The 12,609-nt window shown below is 37.0% G+C and overlaps 3 pseudogenes; all 3 read right to left on the bottom strand.

Moving 5' to 3' along the window:
• Positions 1–479: 479 nt before the first annotated feature.
• On the bottom strand, positions 480–1,470 carry LOC149010065 (cytosolic sulfotransferase 15 pseudogene; annotated as a pseudogene).
• Positions 1,471–7,024: 5,554 nt separating this feature from the next.
• LOC149010064 (cytosolic sulfotransferase 15 pseudogene) lies at positions 7,025–8,204 on the bottom strand (annotated as a pseudogene).
• Positions 8,205–10,618: 2,414 nt separating this feature from the next.
• Positions 10,619–11,753, bottom strand: LOC149010063 (cytosolic sulfotransferase 15 pseudogene; annotated as a pseudogene).
• Between the last annotated feature and the right edge of the window lie 856 nt (positions 11,754–12,609).

Raw genomic sequence — 12,609 nt, 5'->3', positions numbered from 1 at the left:
CTTAAAATCACCTGACCGATACCATACTCGATACCGATACTTTAAACCTTGATTATAATATATTGTCTTATAAATAGAAAAAAAGAAGAAATATATATATATATATATATATATATATATATATATCTTTTGTGTACGGTCATGCGTCGTGCATGATAAATAATTGTTGTCTTTTCCACTACCGATGAACATGAATAGATGATCAACCACTAGGGACATTCATCGCAATAGGGTCCCAACGGTAAACTTGTCAACTTTGTATGTGTGAAAGATTGCAAAATCATGTAGTCAAGTCAAAATCATTTGGTTAAACCAATTTGGTTCAATTTGAGTCTATCAACCAACCATGCAACCGCTCCAAATTAGACCCAGTGATGAGAACAATCTTCTACCTATGGAACTCATTATTACTATTATTTATGTTTTAGTCATACACTTCCCATTTCTGGGCAAATTTTATGACTTTTGACATTGAAGCTTCAATTTCTAAGTTCTGGACACTTATCAAAAGTTAAACCAGACCCCTGTAGCTTTTCTTTCATGACTTTGTCTAATTGTTCAATCATTAATTGGAATTGTAAGATAATTCGTCCAATCACCTACCTCACGTATTCTGAATAAAGTCTGATTTTCAAAGTAGGCAATTGACTTTGTTGATGACATGTTCACCTCCAAACTTCGTAGAGAATCAAAACTACATAACCTTGATATCTCATCCGTTATACCATTTCTCTCTTCTTCAATGCTAAAAGGGCATCCCATGAATTTTGCAAGTCTCTTTATCTGATACTTGATGCCTTTCTTTAACTCTTCATACTTCAAACACAACACTTTTTGCGGTTTTTCTAAGTTTTCATTCCAATAACCTAGAGCATGATCCCAAAAGGGTCCAAACCCTGTAACTCCCTATACTAAACATATCGAAACCTTTCTCTGTAATGAAAGTGGGCTAATAATTTCAGGCCTTGCCTTGTTGGTGAAGTGTCAATAAGAGATTAAGATGTTTCTAGGATTCCGACATAGGTAGGCAATTTTGTAGTTGGAGTTCTTAATAGATTTTGGGAGCCATGTGTAAGGAATATGAGTGGCGAAAAGCCTCGAAGAAAAAAGATCTGCTAAATTAACGAATTGATTATCTGTTTAAAGCTTAAATTTAAAAAAGGGAACAAGATCATGAGGGTTGCTCGTAAGAAAAGGGTTTTGGGAAAAAGTATATTGACGGCGAGTAAAAATAGCAAAAGCCTAATGCCTTCAACATAGTAGTACTAGTACCTGATTTTGGTGCAGTCACTAATATAACATCACTATCTAAAGCACGGAATGTTGCTTGTATTCCCTTTGCATGACACCAGAAGCCTTGATATTTATAAAGAGGAAGGCCAATCCATCCTTTCTCTATGGCCAAAAAGCAAGAAGCAAACCCTGAATTCCCAAAGGAGACTCATCTTGGTTAATGTGGATGTTGGCCATAGATGATATATTATTGAAAATGGTGGTTAAGATGGGTTGAACAACTTAGGACGTTCAGCTTTGCTAGTGGTAGCATATATATACAAATATAAATGAAATGCAAGTAGTTAGTTAGAATACTAGGAATGTGTTTTACATGGCACTAAGGCTTTATGCTTTATGGGTCATTAATTAATGATAAGGGACGGACCACATTGGAACAATAGGAATAATATTGGGGGTCAATTATTGTTCTTGTCGATTGGTCTATATTACAACCATATAAGAGGCTTTCTCTGCTTTTTGAAGTGTGCCTGTGTGGTGTAGATTTCTTAATTTGAAAATTTTGCTTTCTTTACCTACTCAAATCATGACATGAAAGGAACAAGAACTCGTGGAAGCCCACTTCTCCCTCGCAACGTTGACACTACAATCTAGTGGGAAGGAATGATGCTGTCTCCCTTAAAAAGCATTCCGTTTCATAGACCAAAAGAAGAACTGGGTGGATTCAGAGGCGGTGGCATTTTTCTGGAAAGCAAAGATTGGCCTTTGAATCAAAGCGAGAAAGAAAGGAAGGAATGCATCCATTAAGCTGGCTGGCCAGGAGATTTGCTTTTGTCTGCAATGTAAGTATTTTGATCGATCGAGGTTTCTGACATGTGTATTTGTATGTTTGTAACGCTGTAACCAAAAAACAAGAAGAAGCAAAAGTTAGGCTTTTCTGGCACGTTTAATACTTAGAATAAAGAAAAACAACTTTTCTTTGTATTATTGTATGTGGGGCTTCCACAATTCTGATTGCTTCCAACGTCAGGGCATTCCTTTTTATGGTCCTTGTTGGCTTTTAAAAAATCTTCCATCATATAAATTCACATCTTTCACTTTGCTATCTTTCAAAAGCTAATGGCGATTTTCAAATCATTTTGTCAAATCGCCTTTCCGCTCTTTGCTTCGTGCGCGTCGGCCTCTGCGGTTTCGCGGGCTTCTTGCCCGTTTCATTGTTCTTCACATTTCTTGAATTATATACATTCCCTTTAAGTTTTCATCATACACGAAATCTTTTCTTCCATCCCCAAAAACTTAGCGACAATTTCACTCACATTGTCCAATCCCATCCCAACACTTAAAAAGGGTTTGGTTGTAGGTCTAATAGGTCTCTTCTTTCCATTTGATGAGTTCTTGTCACAACCATTTACAACCCGGACAATGGGACCGTCTTTGCCCTTCCCCATGCACTTGCATCCAATGACTTCCCCTTCCACTTCAACCCTTCTCTCAAATTCCTCCAACAATGCCTTGCAGCTCCCGTTTTCTTGCACTTCCCTCCCATGCAAGCTTCAATCTTCTCTGCTATTGATGTCTCCCCAATTACAGTACCTTGTTTCGTGTATTTTATATAAATATTTTTTTGTTTTTGAGATCAAATTTAATAGTGTTTTAGTAATTTATTACTTCTTTATTTTATGAAGTTAATTATTATTATTATTATTATTATTATTATTATTATTATTATTATTATTATTATTATTATTATTATTATTATGATGGTGGTGGTGGTGCATGTAATTGAGAGATTTAACAATGATATATTTGGAAGTTATTTTGTTTCTTTACTTTATTTTTTTTCTTATCAAATAAATTAGATTTCATAAAAGGTCTGCTCTAATTTTTTTTGTTGTATAACTAATTAAGATATTTTTCTTCTTTTGATTTTTATTTTAAAATTAATAAGAGTGGATTTACTTTAAAATAAATAAATAAAGAAGATGGATTTTGAGAAGTTTCATTGTTGAGGTTTTTTATTTTCAATTTAGTTATGATACTTTTTATATCAAAGTTATCACACGAGGTCATGGCAATAGGATTAGGGTTAGGGTTAAGAATTGATTTCTCTCTTACCTCTTGTTGTGTCTTCCAGCTTCTCTCCTTGCCGGTTTGGGGTTCTCATTTGTACTATTTGGGTCTACGTGGTTGCACAAGGTTTTGAAGAAAAGTAGGAAGAACAAGCATAAACAAATGTTCTTCAAAAGGAATGGTTGTTTTTTATTGCAGCAACAAACCTCTTCTGAAAACCATATTGTTGACAAAACAAGATTTTTCAGTGAAAAGGAACCACAAAAGGCTACTGTAAACTATAATAAGAATCGAATTGTTGGTCGTGTAGAACAAGGTACTGTCTAAAAAGGTATGAGGTGTTCAAGAAGGTGTAGTTTCCCAGTTCATTAATGAGGTGGTCCTCCTTTCACAAATTAACCACAGAAACGTGGTGAAATTATTTGGAGATAGAAGTTCCTCTACTGGTTTATGAGTTCATCCCCAATGGAACTCTTTCTAATTATCTAATCCATGATGACAATGGTGAGTTTCCCTTTACATGGAATATTCGCCTGAGAATTGCTACAGAAATTGCAGAAGCACTAGCTTACTTGCACTCAGCAGCTTCCATACCCATCTATCATAGAAACATAAAATCTACCAATATAAAAGTGTCAGATTTTGGGATTTCAAGGTCTGTGCCAATCGAAAAAACTCACTAAACTACCTTAGTTCAGGGTACATTTGGATATCTGGACCCAGATCTAGTACTTCCCGTTCAAACCAGTTCACAGATAAAAGTGATGTTTATAGCTTTGGAGTGATTCTTGCAGAGCTGATACAACAAGTAAAGAGCCTATTCTTCAACCAGACCAGAAGAGGAGATCTAGAAGCCTGGTTTCTTATTTTATTTGTTCAGTGGATGAGAATAAGCTGTTCGAGATGCTTGATGCTCAGGTTGTTATGGAAGGTACGAAAGAAGACCTTGAGGCAGTTGCTGTACTTGGGTATAGATGCCTAAACATGAACAGCTAGCAGGGAAAGACCTACAATGAATTGAAGAAGTTGCATCCAAGCAGCTTCAGAGATTGAGAAATTCTTAATCAGAAAACTTGTTTGTCCATAAAGAACATAAACAAGAACCAGTTGAAATATGGCCAGACAGTACTAGTACTTCATTTTCAACATCATCATCTTACTGGACCATGGAAGCTGGTGCTACAATTCCATTAGGATGGTCTGCCATTGCTACTCAATAATCAGACGACAGGATAATTGAATTGTTGGACATTTCTTTCCCTTCTCATTGTTTGACATTTTTTATCATAAATAAAAGAAAGAAGAAAATATTTCAATAATGTACCATCAGGCATGATGCATTTGATACAGTTCTAGAACCAAAATTTTTCATAAGTCTCAATTTATGTTGTAAAAATTTCAAGAAACAAAAATTTTTATAAAATAATTTTCGTTCAGTTTAACTGTTTCTCGAAGTAAGAAATTCCAACACTGTTTTTCAATGAATAATCAAACAGATTCTAAATGGCTAGATCTAAAATATGTAATCAAGTCAAAATCTATTTAGGTTAGACCAATTTGGTTCGGTTTGAATCGGTCAATCAACCATGCGACGGGTTCAAATTAGACCAATCATGATTAGAAACAACCCTTGACCCTCAACCCCTTGATGAGTCCTAAGTGAACTCATAAAAACTATTAATCATGTTTTAAATCATACAGTTTTCACTAAATAAGGACTTTTAACATTAAACTAAATTGTACAGATTGTTTAATAAAAGCAAAAAGGTAGAGTCAGGATTCTACCTACATGTGAATTGATATTTTTCCTCTCCATGTGGGTGAAGAATCTTGACTCAAAAGAGAATAATAGAATCCAAAAGACGAAAAAAACAAATTCGGATCCTCTCCACCAAGCCTGCTCATACAGCTATACATCCACTCACATGAGTGTGACCTCGCTTGCATTACCCTTACACAGGCAGACGTATGAGTCTGCGTCCCATACTTATAAGAGCATGGGTGTAAAGCTATACGGGCAGATTGGATGAAGAAGATCTGGAATTGAAAAAAACACCCAGCCCATGCAAAGTTAACAGTTATTGTCTTGGTTATTTATTATTATTTAAAAAAAATTCTTTGATATATTTTATTTAGAGTATTTTACATGTCATCCACAATTATGGGATGAAACTCCGAGTTCTCTAATATTATGGCTAAAGTTACATATCACCCACTTACAATATTACAAGTTATCCATAGTTAGATTTTTTTTTTTTTTTTTTTTTTAATTAAGATTCTGTTAAGTGACAAGTAAAATGACCTTAATACCCTTTGGACAAGTTTAACTTGGGAGGGTATAAAATGGAGTAATTATGCAATTTAATTGTCCAAAAGGGTATTAAAATCATTTTACTCTCTCTTTACCGAATCTTGATAAATAAATAAAAAAAAAATCTGACTGTGGATTACTTTTAATATTAGAAGCAAATAACATGTAATTTTAGCAATAATACTTGAGAACCTCGAGCAGTACTCCCATAATATTTAATGTCTTTGCTGGTGTCAGTTGAACTATAAAATTACATGATTAGAAGTATGAGGCAACAGACAAAATTAAAGAAGCTCATGATCAGGGGTGGTGGTGTGTCGATAGAACTGATTCTTCAGCTCTAGCTTCCTCCTCCACCTGTTATGGTGGCCAGTTCCAGCATCAGCCTTCTTGGATTCCTCAACGGCGGTGGCAATGCAAGGTTGTGATGATAAATGTGGGAATATATATATATATAACAGTTCCATACCCATTTGGTTTTGGAGCTTCAAACTGTTATAGAGAATCAGGGTTTGAATTAGTCTGCAACGTACTACTTACAGTTACAAGCCTGGATCCAAGTTGTTCTCGAGAGATGTGGAAGTCCTCAATATTATATTACAGGGGCAGCTGCAAATTACATCATCAAGTATTGCTCAAGAACCCTTACCACCCCACGGATGTCAATATGATCTCTCTCAAATTCATTCCTTTGTCTGTAGTATTCTAATAGCCAAATTTTTATCTCTTCAGACATCACTGTATTTATTTAATTTCTATTTATTCTTTTTTTTCTCTCAAAACTAAGAGGAGAAAAACCTGATTTCTTGTTTTATTTGAGATCCTTGACGCTCAGGTTGTAAAGGAAGGTACAAAAGAAGACCTTGAGGCAGTTGTTGTGCTTGCATATAGATGCCTGAATATGAATACCAATTCAGGAAAGACCCACAACGAAAGAAAAGACCATGGAGCTTGAGAAATTGTAAAATTCTCAATCTGACAGTTGATTTGTCAAAAAAAAAAATATAAACTAAGAACAAATTGGCCTGTGGTCAAACACCGGTACTTCATTTTCCACATCATCGATCTTATTTTATTGGAGTCCAAATCACGTCTCTATCAGGGAAGAGGTATGTAGTCCTCTGGACTTTCTTCACTGGTCATATCTTTGATTATTTTATCAATATTTAGAGATATGTCCTACTCCTATTGTATGATAAAGAAATATCAAAAAAGTACATACCTTTCTCCCTGAGGAGAAGATGATCCAAACTCATCTTACTAGACCATGGAGACCACTGCTACTATTCCATTAGATGATTAGCCACAGTGATACTTATTCCATCACCTTAATTAGTCTTATTTGACTACCCAAAAAATATTAGTCTTATTTGACTCAGGAACAAGATGATTTTCCACTTTTGTGCTATATAAAGAATATTATACGTTTTGCATTGATAGAGAATTTGTGGTGATGGTTCTTCATTGGCAAGCTAACTTGCACTACACATATTACATATATCAATTTGGATTACATGTTCATGCATGCTTAAAAACTATACCATTAAAGCTTCAGTTTATGAGTTCTGGGTACATATCAAATTTTAATCCGGACCCACGTAGCTTTTCTTCCGTGATTTCGTCTAATTGTTCTATCATTGATGTTGTAAGATAATTCGTCCAATCACCTACCTTACCTTTTCTGAATAATGTTTGATTCTCAAAGTAAGAAATTGATTTTGTTGATGACTTGTTGACCTCCAAACTTCGTAGAGAGTCAAAACTGCATAACCTTGATATCTCATCCGTTATACCATTTCTCTCTTCTTCAATGCTGAAAGGGCATCCCATGAATTCTGCAAGTCTCTTCATTTGATGCTTGATGTCTTTCTTCAACTCTTCGTACTTCAAAAACAACACTTTTTGTGGCTTTTCTATGTTTTCATTCCAGTAACCTAGAGCATGATCCCAAAAGGGTCCAAACCCTGTAACTCCCTTGCAAAACATATCGAAACCTTTCTCTAATGAAAGTGGGCCAAGAATTTCAGGTCTTGCCTTGTTGGTGAAATGCCAATAAGAGATCAAGATGTCTCTAGGATTCCGACATAGGTAGACAATTTTGCAGTTGGACTTCTTGATAGATTCTGGGAGCCACGGGTAAGGAATATGAGTGGCGAAAAGCCTCGGAGAAGGAAGATCTGCTAAATTAGGGAGTTGGTTGTCTGTGTAAAGCTTAAATTCAAAAAATGGAACAAGATCATGAGGGTTGCTCATAAGCAAAGGGTTTTGGGAAAAAGTATATTGATGGCGATTAAGAATAGCAAAAGCTAACGCCTTCAGCCAAGTAGTACCTGATTTTGGTGTCGTCACTAATATAACATCGGTATCTAAAGCACGGAAATGCTTCTGCAAGGATGTTGTTGCTTGTATTCCCTTCGCATGACACCAGAAGCCTTGATATTTATAAAGAGGAAGGCCAATCCATCCTTTCTCTATTGGCAAAGAAGCAAGAAGCGCACCCTGAGAATCCTTTCCTAAATTTTCCATAGGAGACTCATCTTGGTTGATGTGGATGTTGGCCATTGATGATATATTGGAAACGCTAGCAAGATGGGTTGATCAACTTAGGACATCTAGCTTTCCTAGTGTTAACACATATATATATATCACACCAAAATATTAGGAATGTGATTCACATGGCACTATATGCTTTATGGGTCATTTCATTAATAAAAAGATGAGGACCACATGGGAATCAAAGGAATAATATTGGGGGTCAATTGTTCTTGTTGATTGGTCTATTTTACAACCAACCATATTTTGTGGCTTCCCTGCTTTTTGAAGTGTGTTTGTGTGGTGTTGGTTTCATATGTCTTACTTTTACAATACTCTTCATGATTTGTGATAGATTTCTTAATTAGGAAATTTGCTTTCTCTTCTTCTTTTAATTTTGATTCCTCTTGCAACCACACTTAAATCATGATTGTGAAGGAACAAGAACAGGTGGAAACCCACTTCTCCCTTGCAGCTTTGGCTTTACAATCAGGTGGGAAGGAATGAAACTGTCTCCCTTACATTTCTTAGACCAAAATAACAACTGTTCTATTTAGTGTTTGCCGACAGAGAGATAATTAAAACAAACAAGAGAAGAGAAGATTAAGAAATAAAAATTCCCTAAAATATCAATATCTCCCAAGCCCGAGAAATGGGGAAGATACATTGCAACCACCAATTTCTGTTTGAGTGTTTTAATCAATATTTTCAGACTCATTTGATTGTTGATTGTTTGTCGGCTTTGGGAAATCCACCTTCACAAGATTTCTTGTTCTTGTTCTTGTTCTTGGTAAATCCGCCTTCACAAGATTGCAAATCAATATTTCCGTATTGAATTTGGAGTATTGTGTCGGCTCAGAAAGACTTCTTTTAAAGTCCTTTTATCACTTTCTCATGTTCATACTCCTTTATCCAGAAAATTTTGATTAGAAAAATGATATCGATGTCTTGTTTATCTATACATGTAGATGTAAACAGTCAAGTCTTATATGTTATACAGTTATATAAAGTCTATTAAAAAATACTTTTGAGATTAGACATATTTTTAAATTTTTAATTAATTTCTTTTTTAAGGAATATCGAACTAGATTTCACAACTTGTCAATCAAGACCATGACTCCAACCCAAGAAAAAAAAAACCACCATGGATAGGGTTCGGATGTCGGCCCCACGCATGCCAAACCCGAGCAGACCCGGCCCGTTAAAGTCCGATCCGATACGGGGTTTCTAATAAACGTGTCGGGCTCAAGCCCAAGCCATTCACGGTGGAAGGCCTCTCTATCCATCATTCCTTCCACCGGCCCATTAATCCTAAGCCCTTTAGCCCAATTAAGCCCGACAATTTGGGCCCATTTGAAGTACGTATTCTGACTCCATAATTCCCATGGGTGACCCATGATCAAAGAAAACCCTAAAACTCAAAATTCCAATGATTTTCAAGTTAATTGGTGGACCATTAAAAACCTAAAATAATGAGATTTTTTCATGGCGCCTACCTAAGTTGGCTAAATTTTTTCCACATATATTGTATGGAGCCTATGTATGACTCACATATATCATTCTTTGAAGGGAAAAAAGAATATATATCATTCACTTTAAGCTGTCAGCCGCCGTGATAGAGAGTTCACCGAAGAACATCATAAGCGCGATAGTTGATTTGCCATCAGACATTAGTTAAACCAATATACTCTGCAATATAATAGACCAACTCTAGTGTTAAAAGCTTTCACACAAAAACAAAATTTGAAGTTAGTACGCTTCTAGAGCATTGGGATGGGGGAGGCAGCCTCTTGTTAGAGATCTTAAGTCTTAAGAGGTCTGTGGTTGGATCCTCCGTTCCCTCCACTCTCCCCCCAACCAATCCATCACCAAAATGCTTGTGAACCCCACGACAAATTTCCTAAGCAACCTCAAAATTTCTTTGGTAGCCCACCGTATCAAAAGTAAAAAACAAAATACAATCCCTAAAGAAAACTTAAATATCTGAAGCTACAAATGATAATGATATAGAATCCGGATCATCACCCCATCAACCGTCATGGCTTTACCACCACAAATCTTGGCGTAAAAAGTAATAACATTTAAAATTTTTAAAAAAAAAATCCCATCACCCAACCCATGGGTCCCCCTGTATTTATGGTGGTAAAGCCGTCGAGGGAACACAGACGGGTAGCTGATCCGCACTCAATAGACAGACTGTTTTCATTATTATTTCACGGATGAGTTGAGTAACTCCTGAAGGGTGGTAGAGAGACAGACATCCAACACAAGACACAAGGAGGGAGGCCTACCTCTCAGGTGTGGACTTTCTCTCTCCATTAGACAAGAAATTCACAAGACAATGAGAGCAGAGTAGTACAATTTATTATTCTTTTGGGCCTCACAGCAGGACTACTATTTGATTCCTAGCTTAATTTAAATACTACAGAGCTTTTGGAAATCTCTTCATTATTTCAAGAAACATGGAAGGCGTAAACGAAAGAGGAAAGTCAATTAAGCATGCAAATGTAAAGGCAGAAGCCACACTCAAAATGACAGACCAGAGCCACGGAGCTTCTCTTCAGTAATCTTGTCTAACTGTTTTGCCATCTCTGGGCTCAACTGATTCACCCAGTCTCCAACCTTGCCTTTCCTGAAGAACACTGCATTCTCCCCTCTTGCCATTAACTTTCCAGTCTTGTTCACCTCCAAGTTCTTTAAGCTTTCAAAACTGCACATATCTAAAATCTCATCCACCACCCCATCTTCTTCTTCCTTCACTGTAAAAGGGCACCCCAGGAACTGGGCTAGTCCTCTTTAAGTTCGGTTTTGTTTCCTCCTTCAGCTCTTCATACTTGATAAACAACACCTTCTCAGGCTTTTCACAGCTTTCTTTCCAGAAGCCTACCATATGATCCCAACAGGGTCCAAATTCATGGACCCCCTTGCAGAATGACTCAAAAGCTGCTTCTGTTGAGAGTGGCCCTAGGCTTTCAGGTCTAAGCTTCCTCATGAAATGCAAGAGTGAAACAAACATGTCTTTTGGGTTCCGACAGAGATAAACAATTCGACAACCAGTCTTCTTGAAGGACTCAGGCAAGGAAGTGTAAGGGATATGTGAAGCATAAAGCCTGGGAGGTGGGAATGCAGATATACAGGGAATCTGGTTACCAATGAAAACCCCATATTCTAAGAAAGGCACCAGGTCATGAGGGTTGGTGTTGAGCAAGGGGTTTTGAGAGAGTGAGTAACGATTACGGTTCAAAGTTGCAAAAGCAAGGGCCTTCAACCATACAGTACCTGATTTTGGGGTGGTGGCAAGTAAGATGTCAGTGTCGTGTGCTTGAAAATTTCTCTGAATGTCTCGAATTGATTCGATTAGTTTTGCTGCAACCCAGAAACCTTGGTATTGATAGATATGAGCAGTTCGCCACCCCTTTTGCTGTGGAAGTGAGAGAAGCAGTTCCTGACACTCCTGACTGACTTCATCAACTTCTTCTTCTTCTTCTTCCTTCTCTCTCAAAGCCCCACTTGCGGAAAGTAGAAAAGAAGCCATCTATGATCTATCTGGTTTTTTTAGATAAGACTGATTGAGAACCCAGAGGAATGCATGCCTGGGTAGCCTTCATCTATCATCCTCTATTTATATAGCATTTTTTCCAGTCCAGAGTTTTCAAAACTTTCAACTGCTACAAGAATCTTCCCAGAACTTTCATTGATTTCTACTCTATAAAGTGTCATAGCTGCTGTTTACCACATGTCACGGCCATTCAACTGAAATTGACATGCAAGTAGTAGCATTTTAATGTTATGGTAGTATGTGGGAATCCATTCATTCAACGCTCATCACCCTCTGCTTCCATTAACAAAACTCACTCTTCCCTGATTCTCGCTTTTCTAGAACTCGTCTAAGTGACACGCTCCATTGAAATCAGGTTGCTCTCCATTCTAGAGACAGTCTACGTTCAGTTCATTAGCTTGGTGAACAGTGTCCTAAAGAGCCAACAACGTAACCATCACATAACTCCAATCGGCCAGCTGCAAGGATCTATCTGCTAAACTCCCTGTATCATTTAAAGACTAGAGTGGAGGAAACCCTACAGGACTCTCTGACTTTTGATACCTACACATTTCCCAAGTAGAGAGTCAAATGGGTCTCCTTGCCCTTGGAACCTCAACCGGCTTCCCCAGTTGTGACAGTTCTTCATTAATGAAACCCCAAAAAGAGAAGACTGTTCTTCATTTTGAGTGCGAGCCAGACTAGGATCCTAGTTCCTTCGATGGGTTCCAGTCGAACAAGGCTAGAGTTGCAGGGGAGGAGCCAATTGAGAATACGTGACGTGCCACCTTTTAAGGTCCCCTGATAAAGGGTTCTGTAATTCATGGCGGATGATACAAGAACAGATGATACAAATAACAGAGGAAATTCGTCAAAAGTAAACTAAATCCACAAACATTTTTTTCCCCCAAAACATACAATCACT

This window comes from Hakea prostrata, chromosome 7, assembly GCF_041222555.1.
Source record: "Hakea prostrata isolate BN-2017 chromosome 7, UWA_Hpros_2, whole genome shotgun sequence".
In the NCBI taxonomy this organism is placed as follows: Eukaryota; Viridiplantae; Streptophyta; class Magnoliopsida; order Proteales; family Proteaceae; genus Hakea; species Hakea prostrata.
The sequence above is the reverse complement of the archived record's forward strand: the minus strand, read 5'-3'. Positions and strand labels throughout refer to the sequence as shown.